Consider the following 19407-nt stretch of genomic DNA (forward strand, 5'->3'; position numbering starts at 1 on the left):
CTTCCTCCTTTCTCTCTCTGCCTGCCTCTCTGCCTACTTGTGATCTCTCTGTCAAATAAATAAATAAAATCTTTAAAAAAAAAAAAAAAAAAGAACATACAGACAGATGCCTACACCCTCATTTTCCTCTTAGTCTTGCAGTATTTGGAGTCCGGGTTTGACCTCTGCTTGACATAGCCTAACCAGGCTCTAACCTACTTATCCATCCTCCCATTTACAGCCTTACCAAAATTTGATGCTAGGAATAAGCACTATTTTTTTTTTTAATTTATTTATTTGAGAGAGAGAAAGTGTGTGAGCAGGGGGAGAGGCAGAGGGAGAAAGGGAAGAAGAGAATCTTAAGCAGTCCCCCTGCTGAGCGCATAGCCCCACAGGGGGCTCAGTCTCTTGAGCCTCAGGATGATGACCTGAGCCAAATCAAGAGTCTGGCATTCAATTGACTGAGCCACCCAGGAGCCCCAGGCACTAATTTTTAATCTAAAAATTAAGCTTCTCTAGTTGATTATTATCAGAATTCTGTCTGTGGTGTTATCATCTCATATGAAGGCCAAGAAGTATCTTTGTTCATTTTTTTTTCCCAAAGAGTCTATATTTTGATGGCACTTCAGTCAGATTTATACTTAGGCTCCAAGAAGGCCTATTCAGATAGACCCATTAGAATATCTACTTGTCAAAGGTATTATTGTCCATTAATTTGGATATGTGCCGTTGAAGGTATAAAATGACATTTTCATAAAATCATTAATATCTTGCTAATTCAGAAAGCTTTACCTTTTGTCTGAACTATTGATTCTTGGCAGAATGTGTCCCTGTTTTAAAAGGTTCTGATTATTTCCGCTGGAAACATACATTTTAAATATGAAGTAAACCTTCCATGTATTCTACAATGACCCAGATCATTATCATGACTGACTTCCATAAAAATTAACAACCTATCAAGAGTAATAGAAAATGTATTTACTGGCTTTCTGGTACACTTAATGCCTGAGGAGTTGCTAGGAAAAATTAGCCTATCCACATTCACTGCCAGACTCAAATTCAGAAAACTCAAATTCAGGTGACCATTACATATAGGAATTGAGCCTCCAAGCCTTTGCTTGGCAACACTAATTTTTTGACACAAAGCTCTTCCTTTTATTTGGATAATGTAGTACTTTTTAGAAGCAGGATTTTTTTTTTTTTTCATCTCAATTTATCTAAATGGGATCTTTCTTATACCTTCGTCCACCTCCTTCATTCCCTCCCCACTCATCATAGGATACTGTTTGAGGCGTGCAGTTACCTTGTACTTTTCTACTACATGATTGGAGAAACTTGTGTTAGGAAATGGTGAGAATGGGGCGTGCCTAGGTGGCACAGTTGGTTGAGTGTTTGACTTTTGGTTTTAGCTTGGGTCATGATCTCAGGGTTCTGGGATCAAGCCCTGTGTCAGGCTCCGTGTTTAGCAGGGAGTCTGCTTGAGGATTCTCTCTCTCCCTCTGCCCCTCCCATATCTCTCTCTCTAAAATACATATGTGAATCTTAAAAAAAAAAAGAAAAGAAAAAGAAAAAAAAGTGGCGAGATTGGTGGGATTCAGAGTAAAATAATGTTTACTAATAGATTTTTAGCTGATAAAAAAAAATAGCTTTATGCACTCACTATGCTCTTCTTAAAGCAAGTCCATATAATTCCAAATCAAGTAAACTGTCATGTTAGAGATGGCTGCAGAAAAATAACAGAAGCTTTATTCAGAAAGAGAAACAAAGCTACAACTGAAGCTAGAAGCAAATCCACACTGCTTTGATCCCAGGGTCACAACATTGAGGGGTCAAGGGCATTGAGCTATGATTTGATCAAGTGGCAAACCCCAATATTGGCAAGTCTCTTCCCCTGATTTCTCAGAATATCCCCTCTTTGGGGCGCCTGGGTGGCTCAATGGGTTAAGCCTGTCTTCAGCTCAGGTCATGATCCCAGGGTCCTGGGATTGAACCCCACATCGGGCTCTCTGCTCAGCGGGGAGCCTGCTTCCTCCTCTCTTTCTCTCTGCCTGCTTGTGATCTTTCTCTCTGTTAAATAAATAAAATTAAAAAAATATATATCCCCTCTTTTATACTGCCCCTTTATCTTGAAACCTAGAAAAAAAGAGATTATTTTATACAACAACTACAGAAGACCTTATTACTCAGGTAGTTCAACCATCACATTTCATAGATAAGAAAACTGAGGCCTGGAAGGAGATTTGCCAGAGGAGTCAAACAGCTTGTCAGATCCCTCCCACAATACCATCTGTCCTCACTGAAGCTCTTCTCTTAAGCCCAATCCAAAGGAACCCCCTTCGTTCATCTCTTCAAGAATGAGCTTAAGAATGAGTACCTGCCCCACCTTTGGAGTGTTCTTTCTTCTCTCTTCTAATTGCTTATTTCCTCAAGATATGAGGAAATAAGACCACACAGAGAGACCATAGAGATATGGTCTCTAAGCCTTCCTCTTCCGCAACAGGATAGACCAAAGATGAAAGACAATGCCATTTTCTCCTTGGGGAAAACCCAGAGCAATGCCTCCATAGTTAACTTATCTGAGAGTTCTTTGCAACCCACTTAGTTGTCCGTATTGCTCCCGAGAAGTCAGAAATATCAATAACTATCTGCCCATCTTCGTTTAGCTCTGGAATGTGACTGTCCAGTTTGAATCCTCAGTACAGCACATAACAGCAGAGTTAGGTACGGCTTCTGTTTCAACCTCCCTGGTCCCCAGATTCCCTACCAGCCAGAAAGGACAGTAATAATGGTGCTATGTGTGATTATTGGGAGGATTAAATGATTTAATATAAAGCACAAAAGACATGCTTACTATTAATAGCTAATTTTTTTAGAACAAATTTGTTGAGAGCTGTTACCCTTTTTTTTTACACATTGAATTTAATTCTCACAACAAACTTACATATGATTTTTTGTTCCTATCTTGCAAATAGATAAACTAAGACAAAGAGAAGGCAAATAACTTACCCAATATGGGTGAGATGATAAAGAATGGAGCTGAGATTTGACTCCTAAGCTGTACTCTTAAGCATTAAGCTAAACTGTAGCTTTTTTTTTTTTTAACCATCTCTGATATACTTGAGGTCACCAAATTAGTCCACATGTGGTAAGTGTCGACAGCCTTCTATGTATATAATGCTATGCTCAAAACTTTTTATTATTCCTTTATCACAAGTTTCATCAATCCATTATTTAAAATATCTTTCCATAGTACTGAATGTCAATATTTCATCTCCTCTTGACTCTTCAGTCATTTTCTATTAATCAAAACATTGGGAAATGTTCACTACATATACAAGGTCAGAACCAATTTCTTTTTTTAAAAGGGGGCAATTTTTTCCTTAGTGTCTTTTAAGTATTTGCTTTGTTCTGTTCCAATGGTTTTTAAATGTTAGCAAGCATCAGATATAACCCGGGAAACTTATTAATAAACATATTAATGAGATCCACACCCAAGGTTTCTGATTCAGTGGGTCTGTGTTGAGACCCAAGAACATGCCTTTCTAAAAAATTTCTCGAAGCTGCAGATGTTGATGGTCAGGGGACTGCTTTGAGAACCACTGAGCTAGACCTTACATTAATAGATCTATAATGTTGTGGACTTTTTAAGATTTTATTTATTTATTTTAGAGAAAGAGATTGAGAAAGAGAGAGCAAGTTGGGGGAGGAATAGAGGGCGAGGGAAAGAATCTCAAGCAGACACTATCCTAGCACTAGCATGGGGCTCGATCTCAGGACCCTGAGATCGTGACCTGAGCTGAAGCTAAGAGTCCGCTGCTTAACTGGCGGAGTCACCCAGGCACCCCTAACTAGATCTATGTTTTAGCTCATATCTTCATCACCAGTATAGGAGTAAGATGCTATTCTTACTCATATTCTATAAATGAAGAAAATGTGGGATTGAGAATTTAAGTGACCTGTCCAAAGTCATAAAGCTATTAAGGGGCGGCATCATGATCTGAGCAGTCAAGCTGTTTCCAAAGCCCTTACATATGCTGGATAATTCCTCCATTCTGCCTCTTTGCAGCTGTAAGTAATGAAACTCATCATTAACTGACTCATAGAACCGTGGTGAGAGCCCAGGAGAATGTAAAAGGTGGACGCACGTAGCATGAGCCTGGCACAGGGAGGGGCCCATGAGCGCTGCTTTCTGTCAACACATCGGGATTGGAATTCACAACCATCAGTCTCTGGGCACTTTCAAGGACTTCAGATAAGAGACCAATTGTTAAAATCTCCTCAAGGATTTATTTTATCCTATCAAAATCTGAAGAGTTTCTCCATTTTTGACAAAGCAGAAGCAAAGAAAAAAGAAGGTAATACAAACACATGCAGAGCCGTGAGAGCTGGGGCTCCCCTCTTCTTCTCCTTAAAATTCTGAAACATTAAATTCTGTGCCATTATGCTTGGAACGAGCACGCTCATCGTAGCAAGGGAGCACCTCTGCCATGCCAAACACGTAACCCTAACTCAAGAAGCACAAGGAAAAGCAGCCTCTCCTTGTCTATATTCTCCATACCTGATGCTGAGAAAGTATAAAGCTGGCCCATACGCTTGGTGCAGGCTATCTGTCACGATCAACTTTACAGGAAAAAAATGCTCTGTCCATTACAGATCCTTGAAATCTACTCAAATTCAGTGCTATCCCTTCAAACATCAAACACAAGATTTCTTTAGGAGAAGAGATCTGGTAACAACCAAGTTGAGAGGGGGTGATGAAAGTACCAGAAACACTTAGCTCATTATCTCTTTCAGAGAGAAACACCCAATGACCCTCACAAACATAAGCAGAAGTTCATCAGACAAGGTTAATGTGCTGCATTCACTATCTGGGAAGTAAATGAATCCAGGAGGACAAGAGCCAGGAGCTGTCATGGTCCCGCCGACTCTTTGGCAAGCCAATGTTTCAGGATGTCACCTCTGTGGTGGATGAGGTAAGTTCACAACATCCTGACTGATAACTCCATGAGGGACACATGAGCCTTTCTGGGCCGTTTCTAATCTCAGCATCTCCTGGAGAGCAGGCACTCTGGCAGAAATCAGCAGCTCCCTGACAGCCCCAGCCAGGACAGCTGAGATCTGGATGAACAAGGAGAATGTGTTTTTCCCTTGTCTTAGGGGCTGTCTCTCAGGTGGGCAGGGCAGCCTGGGGTTTGTTTGCAGGAGGTGACAGATCTTTAATCTCCTCCCTGGTCGGTTTGGGGCTGTACTCCAAATTAAATCAGGGGAGTCAGAATAATGGCTTTGAATCAAGGCGATGCACACTGAGCAAGCCTTCTCCTTGTGTCTATAAAATTTTATAAACAAATCTGCATCGGTTTCTCTCTGCAATGACAGGGAAACTACTGTCATTTTAGAGTTTTACTCCTGTTCTCTCTCCTTCCTGCCTTTTGCATATTGTCACTTCATATATAGGGAACTGACTGTCTTTTCCTTCAATGGTTGCACATGAGAATTAATGTAGAGATAAAGATTTTTGTAAAATGCAAATTAAAAGGAAGACAGAGCACATTCCATGTACTTGAGGTTGTGATGAGTTCTCATTGGAGTGGCCAGAAAGACACAGATGTGAGTGTGTGGCATGGTCACATGTGCATGTTTTTACTATGTGCTCATTACTATGGTTGTAGGAATTAGCACAGGTGGGGTTATAGTACACAGACACAGAATCAAAAGACAGACAAGTGAATTTTTTGAAGATTTTATTTGCCCATAGGTTCAGTCTTATTATTATATTTTTGAATTTTACACAGGGTATCTACTCATGATGCCAATTTTAGAATTAATGAATATGTGTATTTGGTAGAAGCATAGCAAGGAAGGGGACACTAGGGTGTTATCCGCTTATAAAAGTCAGCGTTTCTTGTAGGTTATGAATGGATTAATTTAAATTGGTCGTCAGCTCAGGAGCCAAGAACACAAGAAAAATGTCAATGGCATTGGGGCATCAGGTCCATTGCAAAGCCTCCTAATAAATATGAATAAGATGATTTGACTTCTTTATTTTTCTCCTGCTGCTGCTGATGGGGAAGATGACAGCCTAATTGTGTCTGCCCAGCGCTGGGCTGTGAGTTTACATTAAGCGGCATGTGTTCCATCGTTACTGCACGGTTTGGAGGGATAACGGTTTTGTCTAAACTATACCATAGGCAGAGACGGTTTCTGAAAGCCACTCAGCAATTCACAAAGGAGAAGATTTTCTGCATCTTTTAAAATTTGCTGGAGGTTTCAGCATAAAATAATTAGTCACTTGAGGCTGAGGAAGAGGGGAAAGATAGACACAGATATATACATATATACTGCATATGTATTCATATATGTGTGTATATATACACATATATATGGTATCCTGTATACCAGGTGACTATTTGGATGCCTCAACTGTAAACTTTCTTTCTACCAAGCTGACTGAACTGCTCCCTAGGCACTGTGGCCCACTGATATCAGCACCAAGGTTTACTGAGACTACTCTCCCTTTAACCATCCATCCCATTTGGCTCTGACCCTTGTCTCATGTCTGAGACAATATGTGTCCTAGACCCAATAGCCAATACTCAACTTGGCCCCCATTTCTAATTTCTTGTCTGAATTATCTGCCTGATAACCAAGGCTTTCTAGCCCGTGAGCTGTGTTCCTGAAACACAATTTTTTAACTAGAGCTTTGCTTCCTTTTTATGAACATGTTACTGATGCAGTTTATCTACATCCCAGGCGAGATTTTTGTTTCTGAGTCAAAAGCTTTAGGATGGTCCTCTTCCTATTTATTTAGCTCTTAATATGTGCTCAGCCATATTAGATTTAAAGGAATATGTATATGAATGCAAATCATTATGAGGAAAGATGAACACATAGTATTCAATACTGCAGGCTTTGGATTCAAATAAAAATTATTTAGAAAAAAAGAAAGAAATGATTCAAGTCCCAGTTCCACCATCTGTATTTTGTGTGACTCTGGGCAAGCTGCTTAGCCTCCTTAAGATGCAGGTTTTTCAGCTATAAAATTGGGATAATAAAATACCTCCATCACCAGGTCCCAGAAGAATTAAGTTAATTCATATAGAGTTTAACAAAGTCCAATCACACAGTAATTACACAGTAAGTGGAAATCAATAGGTATATACACTATGCTTTTGGAGAAAATGCAGAATGGTTGGTGGGTAAAGGGGCTGAGACACTGCAAAAAGTGAGAACATCAACAGTTGTTCAAATGGAGGAAAATGACTCAAATCCCTCTATTAATTTGAATGTACCATAATGACATTCTTACCTCTCATTTACTATTCCACTCCCAGGAATTTACCTTAAACTTTTTATCAATGTTATTGACACCCAAATGTCCCTTTGTTTCTATCCCGCTGTGTAGTCAAGCCCTTTGCAATGGGACTTTGCAGCTCCAGCATCAAGAAACTGAATTGTACTGAAACTATCATAACAGTGTGTGCTAAGTATACTGGAATTAAAATTAAAAACTTACAAAAAAAAAAAAAAAAAGAAACTGAATTGTACTTACTCTCTCACTACTGGAAGCTGGGTTGGCTTCAGGCTTTGCTTTGGCCAAGAGAAAACCATAAAAATGAATTTGTCCAGTTCCAACTCAAGTTGTTCCTTTTCCCTTTTGGCACCCTGACAGCCACGATGCGAACGAGCCCACGGGTAGCCTGCTGGAGGATGAAACTCATAGCAGGGTCATCCTTACTGCTCTAGCTGAAAACAAGCCAACTCCCCCAAAGCAAAGTCATCTAGCTGATCTGCTGTTGACTACGGACACATGAGAGAGCCCAGCTGAGACCAGAAGAACTATCCAGCTAAGCTCAGCTCAAATTGCTGACCCACAGTATGGAGAACTTAAAAAAAAAAAAAAAAAAAGGTTTTATTTTAAGGCACTTAGTTTTGGAATGGTTTCCTGATACAAATGTTTAGCAATACAACAAAATATTAGGCATCACACAACAAAACAGTAGGCAAGTTTAATGTGGCAATGATGATGTCTCAGTAAAATCATGAATATTTTATGATAGAATATTGAGTGAAAATAGCAGAATGTAAATATTAGTCTGTATACTGTGATTGGAATTATGCAAATTTATGCATGCAAGTAAAAAGTGGCATGTAAAAAAGACATTGCTTTATAACATTGGTAGGATTAAGTATCATGTTGTCACTATTTTTGTGTTCTTTAGCATAATTATATTGTATTTTCTAATGAAAATATTTGTAGAACATAAAGTCAAAGACACTGTTAAGTTGTAGGATATCTTACTGTGACATTATTAAATCAATGAAAAGTACAAGCCAAACCTTTTACCTCCCTTCCCCAATGATCATTATTATTGTGAAAAAAAAGAACAAAATGGACCAACAGAAGTATTTCAAAAGTGGAAGGAAGTCTCTTTATTAGTTAGGAATTAAGGGAAATTCACATTAGCTAATTTTACTTTCATTATCAGACTGGTAGAATTTAAAATAAAAATGGGGATTTAAATACTCCATGGATCATAAAACCCATTTTAATAGTGAAAGATATTGATAACAGCTAAACTCTCATATGCTAAAAGTCGGCATTTAAATGTTAAAGGTGACTGACCTAAGATAAGGAAGAAACAATTTCAGCAATAATTCTAAAAATTACTCCTACTAGAATGGCTCATCCCTTTACTAAATGTAGATGTGCACATCATAAAAGCATTGCCCCAAGAAAATGAAGCTGACTTATATGCAAAAACCAAAGAACTGCACAGAAATTCCAAAGGCATGTCCTTGGAAATTCACCCTTGACCAATATATCTCCTTAATCCAGTGGGCTACTGAAGCACAATGCTGTTTTTTCTAGCTGAGTGTGCATATTTGCAGCATCAAGAGGGATGTGGAGCTTGGCTTCCTTCTTGCATTATGATGGCAATTTATTTTGACAGCTTCCTCAGCCCCCAAAAAGTTGTCAGACATCCAACATGCTGCAGAATGAACTTTAAGCTTTCAAAAGCCCTGTAGTCTGAAGTTGAAAACAGGGAGGTGGGAACCAAAATCAAAGAAAGCAAGGCAGAATGTGTGGCTTGTTCCTTTCTGACAGAAGCCAGGAGCTAAGCACTGATTCTTCTTTATTTAGATTTTGGTCTGTGTCCATTCCTTTCTCTACCAGCCATTTGTGTGGCCCTATAGCCCTTACATTGTCTGTATCATGGCCAGTTCATTCACATCCCAATGGATAAACTCAGCTTCACCTTTCCTAGTCTTCACACCCATCCATCAGCCATTCAGTAGCTTCTCCCTCCTTGGGGAAGACAGAATCCCCTTCTCTCTTCCACATCCAGAATCTCTTTCACGTGGGGAGCAGCAGGATCTGTCTTATTTAGTAAAACCAACTTTCCTGTAATGCCATTGACCTAGTTTGAGGGTTGTTAAAAAATAAACAGCCCTGTGGAACTCATCAGTCATTGTAAGGGCATTGCCAAGGACATCGTTCATTGCATCATACAGTGTCCTATTTATGAAGACTTCTGAAAGAAATCCCTGTCTCATCTTTATACAAAGAATAGTTGTGCTTCTCCTAAGCCTTTGTTCCATGTTTCTTTTTTTTTCCTTACTTGCTTATTTATAAGGGAAACTGTGAACCATGTGAACAAATGATACGTGGTTAATTCAAGGAATCTCAAGTTTATCATACTCTAAACAGTGTATTATCGTCCATGGTTCTTCTTCACCTCCATTCTTGTTCTTCTGGAACTGTTTCACTGTATTTTTTTATTGTTCCTTACTGATCATACCCATGTATCATTTAGCTAACATTTATGGAGCACTCATTATGTCTGGCAGTGTTTTAAGTATATTGCATGAATTAAGTCATTTCAATCCTCCTTTCCAATAAATGATAGAGGTACTATAATTATCCCAATTTTGCAGATAGAAAAAAAGTGAGATGCAACAAGATTGAGTAACTACCCTAAAGTCACACAGCCAGGGAGTGGAGGAGTTATTTGAAGTTAAATTATTTTCTGGAAGAAGTCACCAAGGAGAGTCTGCCGCACTTGAGCAAGATATGGGGATGATTTCTGTAAAATGAAGGTAATCCCATTTTTTACTTACTTTAGATAAGTAAATTGTGCTTAACACCTTAAGTGACTGAACAATTTTGCTGTTCTGTCTGATGACCTGTTGGAGGATTTCCCAAATTTCAAGCCATTTTATGGCCCCTAAAATCTCAAGAGATTAGGTCAGAATCTACTGTACATAATTTAGGCTTTTTGAATATGCCAGTTAGACAAATAGGTTCTACAAGGCAGTCTCCATGACTTTTAGGATCCTGAACCCTATGTTTCTTGTGAGGACTTTCACGGTGGTCACTCAGATGAAATACAATTATGCTTAACAGGTCCCAACTATTAAAATAAACAACTTCTGTGTAAGTGGGCTGGGGATATTCGTTTCCTTTTGCAATGCTGAATTTTCCATGTTACCTGTTAAAGATCAACTAGCATAGGGATATGTAGAAACTTTTACCTTCAAAAAGATAGCAGCAGGATCCTTTTGCAGAGTTTTAAAGGAAGAGGGTAAATTTTGCTCTGGTATCTTTGGGTCCTGGACCAATATAAAAGATCTTCTTTTTATTTTTCCATGCAAACAATGGACTCAAACTCCAGTGACCTTAAAGAGGAAAAACATTTATTAGAAGGAGGTGAAGGAACAGACAGAATCAAGAGGAGACTGAAAGAAAGCCCTAAAATTAGCAGAAACCAAGGGAAGTTTAGTGTCTGGAACAACAGATGGCTAGTGCTGCCTTTGGACACTGAGAGCTGATGCTGGTATAGCTACCATGACATCCACTGTGGATGCTACTGCCAATGCTAGACTCAATGCTAAAATTTCTCTTCCTGATTTCAAGTCTCAGTCCAGAGCATCTGATGGCCTGGACTGCCTAATAATAGACAATATGTAGCAAAGGTCTGGCCACTTAAGCTTCTACAATGGAAGGAAGAGCCCAGCCCTGTACTAAAACTCATACAATCATAAATTCCTCATACAAGTGGATCCAAAGTTAGCTGCCAAAAAATGATAAATGTTCGTAAAAAAAATGAAAAAAAAAAAAAAAAGTTCTTTTCTTTTCATTCACTCAGCAATCCATTCTTCCAACCATCCAAGCCAGCCAGTCATGTCTTCAACAAATACCTACTGAGTTCCAGACATGGTATTAAGTATTGGGAGTTGGGTTGGCTATTTTTTGTTTGACTTTCCCCCCACTGTTCTCACTGTACTATGTGCCTCAGATAGCAGATCATTATTTATGTCCTTATCTGGGCTCCGCTGTCTCCTAGATTCTAGGTCAGGTTAGATAGTGGAGGCCCTGGCTAGACTGAAGTTTGGAAGAAAGAGAGCCAAGTATTTACTCCTCAGGCTCCTCCCTGCTAGACCATTGTTGGGCATGTCTGTATTCCTTTATGAAGGCGGTAGATCCTATCAGGCTACCTGGTGTCATCTAAAACTACAGCTTTCAAGATTGTGATAACCACGTACTGTCTTTGCCCTTTTGGTCTAAGGGCAGTAGAGGCCACCTACTGTTCCTTGCCTACAGGTGATTTACCATCTCCTGTTGGTTACTCTTACTCCATGATTCTTCATAGAGATCCCCTTTTTAAAACTTTCTGTAATTGCCCTTTTTTAGAGTGCCATCTGTTTGTTGCAAGAATCATGGCTTTATAGGATATATTAGTCATGAAGTAATTTAGTCCTTAATCTTATTATACTCACAGTTTCACAGAGCTATGACTTTTGTGCCCTGTGAAACTCTCTCACGTTGAATCAGAGCAGGCTTGACAAGTAGTACCTATTCTACATCCATGTTGCAATTACGAAATTTGAAAATGGCGACTTCTGTATTCAGGCACTGTGACAAATTTCCAATAAACACGTGTGTACATTTTTCTTAAAATACTTATTTTAAATTTGTCTTTGGATCCTCCCCTTCTCATTACCCAGTAGCCTATACTACCCAATTAAATACTTGCTACACTACTAACTGTTAGCTAATTCAACCCAGAGTATAATCACATGGAGAAATGGATGTAAGCCAACACAATGGCATAAGTGGATGCCTGTTGGTAAAGACGCTCTTTATTAACCTCACCATTTTATCTGGCCCTGTCAGAATGAGATCACAGAATGGGGTTAGAACACATAGCCTAGGGGGGTTAGCCACACACTAGAGGGCATAGTAAAAAGGAAGACATTGAGGAAGGAGATGTTAGCAGAATCATAGAGCAAATCCTGTCAACTCAGATACGGGAGGCAGAGATCAAGTCCAAGTAGGTCAGTGATTTCTGGTTCTAAACAGTCAAAAATTTAAGAAGCGTTTGCCTGAAAACATAGCATAAGTGGTGTTAGTATCTGTAGCAAATGGTCTCACCTAGAAAATCCTACAAAGTGTAGGGGAACAACACTCCTAGGAACCAGTGCACTAGAAAACTGGAGGAATGGAAAAACAAAAAACAAAAGCTCTGGTACCTGAGGGATGTGTGCTGAAGTTAAATCGTGAGGTGAACTATTGGGAAAATATCAGAACACGCGTGAACACATCCGGGGACTTTCGGTTTTAGTGAGCTGACAGTTCAACTCTTCAATATGTAGTAGGGTGGAAAATACCAACGTGCCATTGGTTCTGTTGAAACGTTCGCTCTCAAGTTTCTTAGAAGTCATTGCTAATAACTGCAATGATGCCAGAAAGGGCTGATACTCTAAGTATCTTGTTTTAATCTCATCTCTTCTCCTACCCCAAGAAGGTAGATCAATTGTGCTAAATAGTGCAATCTGCTTTATTGTTTGAGGACAAAAAATAACTCTGAATTTCAATTAATATAATTAATATATAAGTTTAAAAAGAGGAATCAAAGAAAACAAAAAATAATTTGTAAAGATATAAACACCTTTATGTTTACCATATTATTTATAAGCCAATAATATGGAAGCAACCCAAGTGTCCATCAACAAATAAATGGATAGAGAAGATTATATATATATGAATATTAACTATATCATATAATATATATAAGAGAATATATATATGATGTAATATATATAATGGAATATTATAATAATACATAGTATATGTATAATGGAATATTACTCAGCCATTAAAAAGAATGAAATCTTGCCATTCATGGCAACATGGATGGACCTAGAGGGTATTATGCTAAGTGAAATAAGTCATCCAGAGAAAGACAAATACCATATGACTTCATTTATATGTGGAATCTAAAAACAAGAAAACTGAAAACAAATAGTTTCATAAACATGGAAAATAAACTGACGGTTGCCAGGGAGAAGGAGGATTGGGAGAAAGGTGAAACCGACAAAAGAGATTAACAAGTACGAACTCCCAGTTATAAAATAAATAAGTCATAGAGATAAAAATTACAGCATATAAATATAGTCAATAATATTATAATAATGTATGTTGAGAGATGGTAACTATACTCGTCATGGTGAGCATTCAGTAATGTACAGAACTGTCAAATTACTATGTTGTATACTTAAAATTAATATAACATATGTTATCTATACCTCAATATGAAAAATAAATATTTATTTTTAAGAAAGGATCTAGATCATTCTTTAGATCTTTAGAAAATTATTAAGAATTTTCATATATCCACATGGTTTCTTTTCCTAATAATTAGTTGGAAATAGAGATAATAAGCAAATAAAGAAAGAAACAGTGACTATGTGAAATTGTATGGTGAAGTAAGTTAAGAAAAACTTTGGTTCAGGTGCCTGGGTGGCTCAGTCCGTAAGCATCTACCTTCGGCTCAGGTTTTGATCCCAGGGTCCTGGAATTGAGGCCATTTTTGGGCTCCCTACTCCCTCTCCTACTCCCCTGCTTATGTGCTAATGTCCCCCCGCCCGACACCCTGTCAAATAAATAAATAAATAATCTCAAAAAAAAAAAAAAAGGAAAGAAAAAAGAGAGAAAAAGAAAAACTTTGGCTTAACATATATATAATAGATACCTTTATTGTTAGAAGAGTTTTCAGTCTGCCAATGCATACTGACATTCTCTAAGCTGAGTTATAATATACAGAGCTCCCTAATCATATTTTTATGAGTAGACCATATTTTTAATGGAATGGTATTTTTTTTTTAAGATTTTATTTACTTATTCAACAGAGAGAGACACAGCAAGAGAGGGAACACAAGCACAGGGAGTGGGAGAGGGAGAAGCAGGCTTCCCGCTGAGCAGGGAGCCTGATATGGGGCCCTATCCCAGAACTCTGGGATCGTGACCTGAGCCGAAGGCAGACACTTAACTGAGCCACCCAGGTGCCTAAGAATGATATCTCTTGAAATCAGGATTCCGTGAGTTTCAGAAAATGATGCTTTGGCTATTCTCAATCTTTTATAGTGTTCTGGAGTACAATAGACGTACATGTATTGAATTGTCAGAAGACCTCTAGGTCCTCCAATAACAAACTCCAAAACAACTGGAAATTCTCACACAATATAAGTGTTAGAGAATACATATACAGCTTCTCTTGAAGTGCTTCCAAGGACAGTAAATTCTCTACCCAATGAGGCACTTTTCTCGCTCTCAAGCAACTCTAGATTTTACAAACATTTTCTTATATTGAAATATTATCTGGTGCTTTATAAATTCTACCACTGATTCTAGCCTTGTTTTCAGTGGAGGACAGGACAAATTTACTCATTCTTTCTCAACTTCCCTGGGTTCACTTAATTTTTTCCTATGTGATATCTTTTCTAGGCTTCTTCATAAACCTATCAACCTGGGATCACACTACCCTCAAATCTTTTAAAATGTTGTGCTAAGAATCACCCTATTCTGGGTGGGGGGACAGCAGTGGGACCAATGCAGAGGAGTATGAGAGTACAATTTCCCATGTCATACCAACTCGTCTTCCTGATAGGGCCAGAAATTTGCCATCATATCACACGGAGGATTCATATTAAGCTTGAGATCAGCTCAACGCCCCAAACGTTTTTATGTGAATGATTGCCACAGCATGTCCCCTCTCTCCTATACTTATGCAACTGACTTGTGAAATCCAAATGCCCATCACTGGGTTCTGCACAGTTGTGTATAAAAACAACCTACTGGCTTCTTTTGGGGGGTTAAGATAATTTTACCCTCAGAAGAGTTTAAGATAATAACAATGGCAATGAGCAAATCTCAAAAATGGTAAATCGCAACTGAGTGACCTCCTAAAGTTTAAAGAGTGCTTTAACATGGGATTTCACTTTATCCCCATCACCTAGATAGAGATGGTAGATACAAGTATCAATTTAGAGAGGAAGCAACAGAAGAATTAGAGATACTGTCTTATGATACTTACATGTCTAGTAAGTAAAACACAGGTCGAGAACATTTCACCCCCTAATCCAAATTTTCTTCCTATTCCAAGTACTTTTCAGTAGAAAATACAAGCCAACTCCTTCAAACCCAATAAGATTATTAAACGTGCTCCATTCAGCTGTGCCAGTGGGCCAGGGAACTCTCTTCCCCACTCTGCAGCATCTACTAATTCGCCATGAACTTAACCAAAGGTAGGCATAAATGCTCAGAAGGGGAGATTGCTAAACAGCAAGCTCTTCTGTTCTCAAATTCTACTGTTTCTTTGGAAATGCTTAAAAAATCTAATTTCCTATCTGTGAACACAGACATTTAGTCATTAACAAGAACGTTAACTGCTCTATTTTAGCAGTGATTATTTATGAATAAAAATATCATTTCTGTGTTAAAAATCCAAGGGAAAAAATGCTCCTTCCACTCATTATCCCTTTCACTCAGCCTGACAGTTTTGAAGAATTTGGAAAATGAAAGCTAGAACATATCTACACAATTTGTATCAAGTCCATTCCTCAGGAGCCAGGATAGACTTTTTCCTTAAAGTTTAGTGAAAAAGAACTGGAAACAAAAGCATGATGTCCTTAAAATAATAAGTAAAGTAGGTACCACAGAAACTTGGGAGTCACAATTGAAGGTTGAATCACACAAAGCATGTGAGAAGATAGCATTATTAGCTTGAGGTCTAAGAGGTTATTATATGTATATTTTCCAGCTAGAATATAGAGACTGTCAGTGTAATTGTCCACTGTCTCAAAAACATAGGGAAAATAGACCACTACTATACAACCATAGCCCAGAATTTTTCCAGAGTGATCAAAACTAACAAAGGTATGCATGGGGGAGGGGGAATATCTGAAGTCATCTATCTCTAGATCATGCCTATTGGGATCTAGAGAGACCACCCAAGAAACCAGATCATTTTTTAAGGATAATCTCTATAAAATTATTGGTAAAAGCCCATGCTTAATCATGGAATAAAATTATTTAAGATGTAACCACATGAGGAAGACTTCAAAAAATCCATATTGTCCAAAGATACTCTTCATTTATTAAAACCAAGAACTAATCAGTAAACTCAGCAGTAATGAGAGTTTCTAAGTTTAGCTCCTGGCAATAACTATTTTTATCTAAAACAAGACTAAGTGTCATTATTACTATTATTATTGAGATATATAATGAGCAAAGAAAGTAAAATTTTATGCTTTTCAATGTCAAGCAAGTGCTTTTCAAACATACTAATTTCATTACTGTAACAACCACATGATAAAATTGGGGTAGACTGAAAAATTCAGGCATGCTATTTTGTAATTCCTCTCATCAAGCTGAAGTCTGCTTATTTAAACTTTAATCTGCCATGGCCTTATGAGTTGCTTTGACCTGCAGAATATAACAAACCAATATAGAATATAGCAGGGCAAAATTCAACCCATTACCGGCAGCATGGAGACTCCAGTTGAAATGGTGAGTGAAATAAGGGTATTACTATTGGAAACTGAGAAACAAAAATGTGATAACAAAACCCTTGATGAACCTGTCACTTGCAGTAGCTTGAAAAATATGCCAAATGAATTTGGCAAATGAATTTGTATATTTGGTTAAGGAAATTTTGAAGCAGAATATTGAAAATGACATTTGCCTTTGTGATCAATGTAGGGTAAGGTAGAGAAACAACAAGGGCACTAAACAGAAAATCCTTTCATTTAAAATCTGAAGGTAGAGAAAATACGAAATAACCAAGACTAATTTGGTTAGTAATAAAATAAAAAAACACTGTTTCATATTTTTTTTTAGGTCTCTCTACCACCATCCTTAAAGGACTCTCAAATTAAGAAATGGTTTCAGGATAAATTGAAGAATGAGGCAGTAAAAGTCTTGGTAAGACCTATGTAAGGGTTAAGGTAGTACCTAGGAAACTCTTTTCACAGGTCTCTGGATCAAAAGAGGTTGCACCAGAGAAGCATTATCTACATCTGAACCTCAAGCACATTATAAGATTGTGGACATCAAGCCTGATGCCATGACTGATGGGACTTGGGAAGTCTGACTGTATTTTCCATTTGGGGGAAAGAAAAATCAATGTGGGCAGAAGGTCTATACCAGACTGTTGTAATAATGGTCTCCCCAAAAATCATACTTCCTGGTATTCAAGGCTTTGTGCATCCCTTCCCACACTGATTCTTCCATAAGTTTGTAACTCACTTTGGTCCATGAGGCATCCAAACATGAAACAAGTGGAGGTTTGATAAGTGCCAGCATACTGAGCTCGCCATCTTGGAATGTTTCTATCACCAGCTGAAGAAGTTGAGATGAAAGAACACATGGAGAAAGAGAGCCATTCTAGGCATCCCAGCTGAGGCACTGATTATAGATAGGGGTGAAATTATCTGAGGTCATTTAGCTCCATGGTATTACCTAACTTATCCTGTCTCATAGGTACTACCATTGCTTAGCAAGCCAAGATTCCACTGTTAGCTTACCCCAAATTTGTTACCCTTATCCCCAATTCTTCTACCAAGAGAATGTTCTAGTTGGGTCCTCTAACTAGCAGATTGCATTATTTATAGCACTGCTCATTACAATGGCTAAAAGGAAAAGCCATATTTGCTTTCTCTAAATTTTGAGAAGACCATCATGATTAGTTAGGAGACTATTACTGCTATCATTCTGGTCTTAAATTTGAATTTCCTTAGGACAAGATGTTGTTATCATAAATGAGCTGAATAATTATATCGTCTTGGAAGTAGAGAACCTTTAAAGTGTGTTATATATGCAGTAGAAAAATCTCTTTCTATTTGGCAGTCCAAACTTGTCTAGCAGCCAAAATGAAATAATTGAGCTTGGTAATATGATGAGTCTGCATAAAACCTCCAACTATAGATGTTAATGCCTGAATAGAACTGGTTATTTGTTTTTATTCATAGCAGATTGTAAGCTATATGACAACAGGTCTGTATGTTTCTCAAAAGATATGAGTGTTTGTCACATAGTAAGAGCTCATTAAATAGTTAATAGATGAGATTCTCCTGTAAATTCTTTTTTGTTGGACAAATTACAACTTTCATGACAAGTGGGAATGCTAGCACATATTTAATATATTTTAAAGATCTAATACTGAGAATACTGCAATTAGTTTAGCAGGAATTGGCTCATGTGACCTCCTCACATCCTTAATGAGGGTTTCTGGTTACCAAAGACACTAAAACTCCAAATGATAACTTTCTCAAAAGTTGCAAATTGACCATTGGCATGTCAAATGTTTTCTAATTCCCAGAATAAAACTTTTTCCCAGGCACCTGTCTTTTGGTAGCATTTTTACTACTGTGAGGTTATAACCCCATCATGTGTACCCTCATCTACTGAGTATAGATGTGATTACCTCACTTGTTTTATTTAAGCTTATTTTAAGTAAGACTTTATATCTTATAACAATTGGACAATTAATAGAATTTGCTATACATAAAAGATAATTATGAAATTAACTTAATTAAAGCAAATTGTCAATTTTTTGCTATATTTCATTGAATCACAAATGCTCTGAGATAGTGGCCCCATGTTCTTTTCATATAAGAGGTTAGCAAGTGGAAGACCTAATAACATCAAATTGGGAAGTTCTTGATATATTTAGATGAAATGATGGAGAACTGAAAATTGGATTTCTTTGTAATTATGTACCCCACTATTATTTAAGCATTATTTAAAATTAAATTTATTTGTTCTGAATACCAACCATATAGTTCACATTCAGCAATTTGAAAAACATTGCTCTAGTGTTTGCTTCAGCAGCACATGAACTTAGATTGTAACGATACAGAGAAGATTAGCATTGTTCTAACTCACTGCTTCCCCAAATCTGTTGAAGTACCTGTTCTTCCTCCTATTTTTCTTTTCACGTTGTAATTTTGTCCTAAATACTCGTATTTAGGTATTTATTGATAAGCCTCGCTCAAACTATGTTATTTTAGCAAAGATGCTGTTCCAATGGACTATCTCTATTCCTATGACATTAAACAAATCTATCTCAATGTTAGAGTTCATGCATA

At 37.7% G+C, this 19407-nt stretch overlaps 1 long non-coding RNA gene across 1 annotated transcript in view; it reads right to left on the reverse strand.

Moving 5' to 3' along the window:
* Window positions 1-19407, reverse strand: part of LOC132008439 (uncharacterized) — a 488832-nt gene that overhangs the window by 157620 nt on the left and 311805 nt on the right. The window contains exon 3 of the long non-coding RNA XR_009401637.1: window positions 10513-10656. This is a non-coding gene — a long non-coding RNA (uncharacterized LOC132008439). The remainder of the gene's footprint in view (window positions 1-10512; window positions 10657-19407) is intronic.

The sequence above is a fragment of the Mustela nigripes genome, unplaced genomic scaffold (genome assembly GCF_022355385.1).
Source record: "Mustela nigripes isolate SB6536 unplaced genomic scaffold, MUSNIG.SB6536 HiC_scaffold_148, whole genome shotgun sequence".
Classification (NCBI taxonomy): Eukaryota; Metazoa; Chordata; class Mammalia; order Carnivora; family Mustelidae; genus Mustela; species Mustela nigripes.